This window comes from Eschrichtius robustus, chromosome 8, assembly GCF_028021215.1.
Source record: "Eschrichtius robustus isolate mEscRob2 chromosome 8, mEscRob2.pri, whole genome shotgun sequence".
In the NCBI taxonomy this organism is placed as follows: Eukaryota; Metazoa; Chordata; class Mammalia; order Artiodactyla; family Eschrichtiidae; genus Eschrichtius; species Eschrichtius robustus.
In genome coordinates, this window is record NC_090831.1 from 75,433,625 (window position 1) to 75,440,972 (window position 7,348).

A 7,348-nucleotide genomic window follows, 5' to 3' on the forward strand; every position below is an offset into this window, starting at 1 on the left:
AACTCCCTAGCTCGGACTTCAGCATTCTTTTGGTTTTTGTTTTTTTATCTTTACAGCTACTCATTGGTGCTTTTAGAGCTCCTCTCAGGCCTTACACCTAGAAGTGGTTAGTAGGTCTAAGGCTGCTATTAACCCGAGAAAGTGCAAAGGGTGTGTCAAGTGTATTATTAACATAACCTTAATTGCTGTTGTACATTCCAAGTATACTACATCAAGAGGAGACTGAAACCACTTGGATAAACACAGTGGAATCCTGTGAGAACGGCACCCAAGCCTAAAATGGTGGTGGGAAAGCTGATAATCTGATGATTTGCTATCCTTTGTGTGCTCATCCTGGCATCTCAAGATGAGGAAGGACAAAGAGGAGGGATTGCCAAGGAAAATTTCCCACTTAAAGTGGAGCTTGCCTAGGAGATATCAACTGACTTTTGTGATTCAGCACAGTAGACTGAAGCTGATAAGGGTCCATAAATCTCAATGGCCCTGAGAAGTCAGACTCTCCTCACTGGACTTGACTGAAGACATTTCCCTAACGAATGAACAACAGGATTTTTGTTTTATTTTAACCAACTGTGTACCAACCTATATATCCATTCTGTCCCGTATCCAGAGCACAAGTTTCCCATCCTTAATTAGCACTACTCCCATGAACTCCCCCTTTCTAGGACTTAAAAACTTTTGACTTTTCCCCCATCAGTGAAATTCTTCATAGAATGGGTTCCCTTACCAGGAAGTTAATAGATCTAACTTTGTAATTTTTATCAGCTCTAATGGTTTTTGTTTTATCTTTTGACAGGTGAGAAGCAACCAGAATGGAAGTCCTCAAACACCCCACACTCAAGCCATCTTGACTGAATTACTTGCAGTTTTTCACAGGTGCCAAACTTCCTCCTGCATTACCTTTGCATATGTTGTACATGTGACTGTCTTCTGATGTCTAACTCCTTATAAGACTCAGCTCCTGTGACCTTTTCTAGGAAACCTTCTTTACATGCTCTGCTATGTTAGGTGCCACTTTGTCTGTCATTCTGGTTTTGTACTGACCGCATATTTAATGGTATTTACTGGCTCAGCAGACTTCCTACTAGACTGAGATTTTTCTAAAGCAAGAAGAGTCACATACTCAGGTTTACATCCCAAGCCCTCAGCATAGTGTCTAGAGTAGTGTTTCTCAAAACTTAGTATGCACCAGAATCATCTGGAAAGCTAATTAAAAGACTCCTGAGCCCCACCTTCAGAGTCTGCTTCAGTAAGTCCGGGTGGGGTTCATGGGTTTGCATTTACAGTTGACCCTGGAAGAGTACAGGTTTGAACTGCAGGGGTCCACTTATATGCAGATTTTTTTCAATAAATACAGACTACAGTTCCACACAATCTGGTGGGTTTAATCCATGGATATGGAACCTTGGATACAGAGGGCCAACTGTAATGTTACACCTGGATTTTTGACCAAGCCAGGGTCGACACCCCAACCCCACGTTGTTCATGGGTCAGCTGTATAACGAGTTCCTGAGTGATGTTGGTGCTTCTGGTCTGGCAACCATATTTTGGGACCTCCTGGTCTAGATCATACTAGGTACTCAATAAACGTTCATTAAAGATTTCAAGGATTACTTTTTTATTTGATTTGAAACCAAATTAAAGCATTTCATAAGTTACCCAGGGTAAGGTACACACTAAGTCCTTGCTACTCAGAGTGAGGTCCTTGAACTACCTACACAGCTATTACATAGGAACTTGTTAGGAACACGGAAGTTCTGGCCCTGTGCTGGACCTACTAAATCAGAATCTCCATTTTAACAAGATTCCCAGGTGATTAGTGTACAAATTAAAAGTTGAGAAGCACTGCTCTGGTGTGTGTTGTATATTTTCATTAGTATTGTTTTGGCAGTCGCTGTAAAACTGGCTTTTATTAAATATTCCATTTGTGAATTTTCCATGTCCTTTGTTTTCTTACTGATGATAATGTTGAGTGTATTTATTTGTTTTTCTTCTTGTTAAATGCACCAAGCTTAAGCTTTTTAAAAGCTTTACCTGTTTAAATTAGCTAATGGATTTAGGTTTAATCATTATTCATTGATCCTTCTTTGATACCGATTTTTGAAGGCTGCAAGTTAACAGCACAAGAGACATTATGACACAAGAACACAGAAGGAGGTAGGGGTAAAATGGCTAACTATTGAATTGGTAAATTATTTCAGCAAAAATATAAATTAATAGTAGAGAAATATATGAGAGATGAATTATACACAGAGACTAGAAATGCTTCAATCTGGTAACAGTTCAGCAGAATTTAACATTTCTGTTAAATTACAAATTACAATTTCTTAAAAGCTGCTGTAGACTTAAAGATTAACTACAAGTTTTAGTAATTTATTGACCTGTGCACCACTTTGTTACTTCTAAAAGTAACAAAGAAAACTAAACATATTTTTAACATAAATATAATCTTAAGAAATAATATTCTTCTGATTTTTTTCCTAATACTTTTCCTGATACTTGTTTGCACCCTGCCTAATTAGCAATATTTAGTAAAATTATAATTATTCATTAGCATGAATTAAGAATGTTTCTAATTACTATTTTAGATTATATATGAATTTGGTAGTTGCTAACCTAATGCCAGGTGTCCTAAATGTTCAAGCAAATGTTATTCCTTTCTGAGTCAGAGTAATTTGTTTTAAACAGAAAAATTTTATAGCACATGTGAAATGTAATTAGAGTATAGTCTTACTAGGTTGGATGTAGGGGAATTATGTAACAGAAGAAATACATAAAAGCTGGAATTTAATCTACTTTAGTGTTTTAAAAAATCTTTGAGGTTGATTGTTGCAGAAACAATGCATAAAAAAGAAACAAAAGTAATTACCTCTTACTAACAGAATCATTAATGTAAATTTGATAATGAGTACATGGAACAGAAAACAAAAGAACAGCCACCCCTGAAGTCAACCATTCTAATAAAAAAGTGTACTAATAATCCAAATTGCAAGTGATATTTTTTTAACATTTTTATTGGAGTATAATTGCTTTACAATGGTGTGTTAGTTTCTGCTTTATAACAAAGTGAATCAGTTACACATATACAAATATCCCCATATCTCCTCCCTCTTGCATCTCCCTCCCTCCCACCCTCCCTATCCCACCCCTCTAGGTGGTTGAAATAGGAAGCTGCAGGAGCTATTCATGTTTAGTGGAGCAACTAAATAAATGGTAATAAATAAGATTAATTTAAAAGAGTGACTTTCATCTGATCAAAGCTTCAGTTTCATAACATAGTTCCAGTTCATAGTTCCATGAACTGAAAATGTTCTTGAGCTTTTAGAACTAAAAACCATTTATTGTGTTTACATGGTGGGATGTTATAGTGAAGTACCCCCAGGAGAGAACTGTCTTTATTGTGGAGCAGGACTAATCGGACAAGCTTATTCCAGTGACATTAATTATTCAAGTTCTGTAATTAACTTGACTTGTTTTGATTCCATGAACCGTGTTTTAGTGTTTGAAGGCTGTGGGAACAAATACCACAAACTGGGTGGCTTATGTAACAGAAATTTTATTTCCTCACAGTCTGGAAGCTAGAAGTCCAAGATCAAGGTGTCCAAGATTGGTTTCATTCTGAGACCTCTCTCCTTGGCTTCTCCCTTTGTCATCACATGGTCTTCCCTCTGTGTCTTAATCTCCTCTTCTTATAAGGATACCAGTCATGTTGGATTAGGGCCCACCTCTATGACCCCATTTTACCTTAATTACCTCTTTAAAGGCCCTTTCCCAACGCTCTCAGCCAGTCTGGATTTTGAGTCTGCAGGGCCCTGTGCCTGACTTTGTGAAAACCATCATTTATTTCATGTTTTATTTTCCAGTTGAAGAATCCACTACCAAAATTACTATGCCAGCCTAGGTTTCCTAGAGCCTGCCACAAACAACAAGAAGCATTCACCTGCTGCCAGTTCATTGGGGGGCACTATCTCTGGGAAGCAGAAGGGAGGAAAAGATGGAAGTGAGGCAGGCAGTGGAGGAGGGTGTACAAATATAGGTGTTACTGCGCTGCCATAGCTTTTCAACAAGAGTGGTTAACTGCTCAGTCTTTTAGGATATTTTCATGGATTACTGCACTTTGGAACAGTCTATCTTGGGGAAATGAAGGAAGAATTTATCTACCAGTTCCCTCTTGTGCTGCATCTCTTTGGTCAAAATTCACCCTCCAAGTAGGGTTGCCAGATTTACAGGGGAAAAAAAAAGTCCCATGCAATATCTGTAACAGAATTATACTAAAAAAGTTATTTGCTGTTTCTCTGCAATTCAAATTTGATTGAGTATCCTGTATTTTACCTGAACCCTACTCTCAGGACATTAACACCACACACTTCCAGGCAGCTGCAGGGGGAGCCATAGCCTCCACAGATCCTGTGCTCAGGCACAAAGCTCAGTTTCTTTTCCTCAGTACAGCAACGTGGCAGGGGTGATGGTGGCGGCAGTGGCAGCAACAGCAGCAGCTCCACTCTGGGACCACAGGGCAGCTCCAGGCCACTGGCCAGGAGGAAAAGCAAGAAGCTGAGACAGTGATGGGGAGGGGCATGTGCAGGAGGATGCAGGCATGGCTGCATGGATGTGGGGTGATAAATAACATAATTTTCTGTAAAAATGAGGCAACATTCATTAAACTATCTCGTTAATGTCTGTAGGACCATGTTGCACAAGCCACTAGGAATATAGTCATAAGACAGACAGAGTTCCTGCTATCAGGAACTTACAGAATATAGCTTAAATATTGTGTTCAGTCCTGGTTTAAAGATACTTAATAGGGCTTCCCTGGTGGCGCAGTTGTTAAGAATCCACCTGCCAATGCAGGGGACACGGGTTCAAGCCCTGGTCCGGGAAGATCCCACATGCTGCAGAGCAATGAAGCCCGGCGCCGCAACTACTGAGCCTGTGCTTTAGAGCCTGCGAGCCACAACTACTGAGCCCATGTGCCACAACTACTGAAGCCTGCGCGCCTAGAGCCCGTGCTCCACAACAAGAGAAGCTACCACAATGAGAAGCCTGCGCACCGCAACAAAGAGTAGCCCCCGCTCGCCGCAACCAGAGAAAGCCCGCACACAGCAATGAAGACCCAACACAGCCAAAATTAAAATAAAATAAATAAATTAAAACAAAAGATACTTAATAAATGCTAGTGAAATGAAATACTTTTAAGAATACCATCTCATTAGATGGATGTTTCTCTAAATGTCTGCTTTGGCAAAAACAAACAAAATTCCCCCCAAACCCAAAACTGTTACATGCATTGCTTTCTGGATGCTTCTGAAAAGAAATAGTCAGAAAAGTATTAGATGGCTTCCATCAAATATTGGAATCATTATTCAGTAAGAAAGAAAAATCCATTTGTATATAACATTTCAAAAAAGAAGTTAAATCACATTAAACAGTACTTTTTTATTTAGATGTTTATAAGGCAGATCTATGAGAATGATATAAAAACATGGCATAAACTTTGATAATGATATTTTAGAGATTACAGAGTTTTAGCAAATATCTATTACACAGTTATAAAGAAGACAGTATTTTCCACACAGATACAAAATACCTAATGAAAGGTCAAGGCAGGAAAATGAGTATAATTAATTAACAATGGAAAATCAATTCTAATGTGAATTGCACATTATCCTTTAAAAACTTTTAAAGGTAAGAATTATTGCAATCTAGTTTATTCAAACAGTGTTAAACGGCATCATGATAAAGAACTGAAGGCCAGAATGGATTAGTTTTGAGTTCATAAAAAGAAACCCAAATTTACAATGGCTTAAATACAGGAAAAGGCAGTTGAAGTTGTGAAGTAGTCAAGATCTTTTTAGTTTCTAACATGTCGTCCTTAGGGTTTGGCCTCGGTCTACTTGGGTATTTGCAAGGGCTGCTGTTATATCACAGTTCTGGCAGGAAGATGGAGGAATAAGATAAAGGAACACATGCTGCTTTTCTTTGAAGAGACTTCCAAGAAGTCACTCATTTGTTCCCCTACATCTCGCTGGCCAACACTCAGTCACACAGGAACACCTAATGGCAAGGGTAGTTGAGGAATGTGATGGGCAACAGCTTTTAAAGTAGGGTAACTAGACATTGAGAGACAACTTCCAGTCGCCATTCAGGCTGGATATCTGTAAAGCTATGAAAGACCTTTAAAGAAAATCTTAAGAGAATCTTCCTTGGAGGTGGCAATTTGGAAATCATAAAGAAAGCACCTGCTTTGGTAATTTAATTTAGCCCATCTAGCCATTAGGAGAATCCAAATAGTCTGCCCTAATTTTGGATGACTGCATGTTGTTAATCCAATGATTTGGAAAGTTAAAAAAATCTGAGTACAGTAGTCCGCACCCCCCTTATCCACAGGGGAGGTGTTTCAAGACCCCCCAGTGGATACCTGAAACCAGAAATAGTACCAAGCCCTATATAGACATACATATGTTTTTTCCTATACATACATATCTGTGACAAAGTTTAATTTATAAATTAGGCACAGTAAGAGATTAACAACAATAACTAATAATAAAATAGAAAAATTATAACAATATACCGTAGTAAAAGTTATGTGAATGTGGTCTCGCTCTCTCTCAAAATACCTTATTGTACAGATTTAATGCCTTTTCCATCTTAATTAAGCATTTGTCACACACTGTGGCTGTAACTTTTGCAGCATGAGGTCCAACGCAAAACTAGCTTGAATTTCCTTTTCCTTCTTCATAATTTCATGGATAGAAGAATCTTTCTTACCATAAATCTTAGCAACCTCAGCATACAATTATTTTTCTTATTAAGTCAAAAACTTTCACCTTTTCATTTAGAGGGAGCACTTTACAGCTTCTCTTTGGCATATCTGAATTGCTAGTGTCACTACTCTTGTACTTTGCGACCATTATTAAGTAAAATAAGGGTTACAAGCACTGTGATACCACAACAGTCGATCTGATAACCAAGACAGCTACTAAGTGACTAATGGAAAGGATACACCGAACAGAGGGATAATTCACCTCCTGGGTGGGCGGGATGGAGCAGGAATGCCCGAGATTTTACCATGCTACTCAGAATGGCACACAATTTAAAAGTTATTAATTGTTTATTTTTGGAATTTTCCATTTAATATTTTCAGACCATGGCTGATTGTGAGTAACTGAAATCACAGAAAATGAAACTATGGTAAGGAGGGGACTACTGTGTGTACATGTGTTAAGCTGAACTAAATGTTTTTTGGTATCATATTGACAGAATCTCTGAATATTAGCACTTTATAGTTTTCTTGCATTTAAAAAAAATTGAAGAACCTATTCATCCCTATAAAATTCAGTATTCAAAG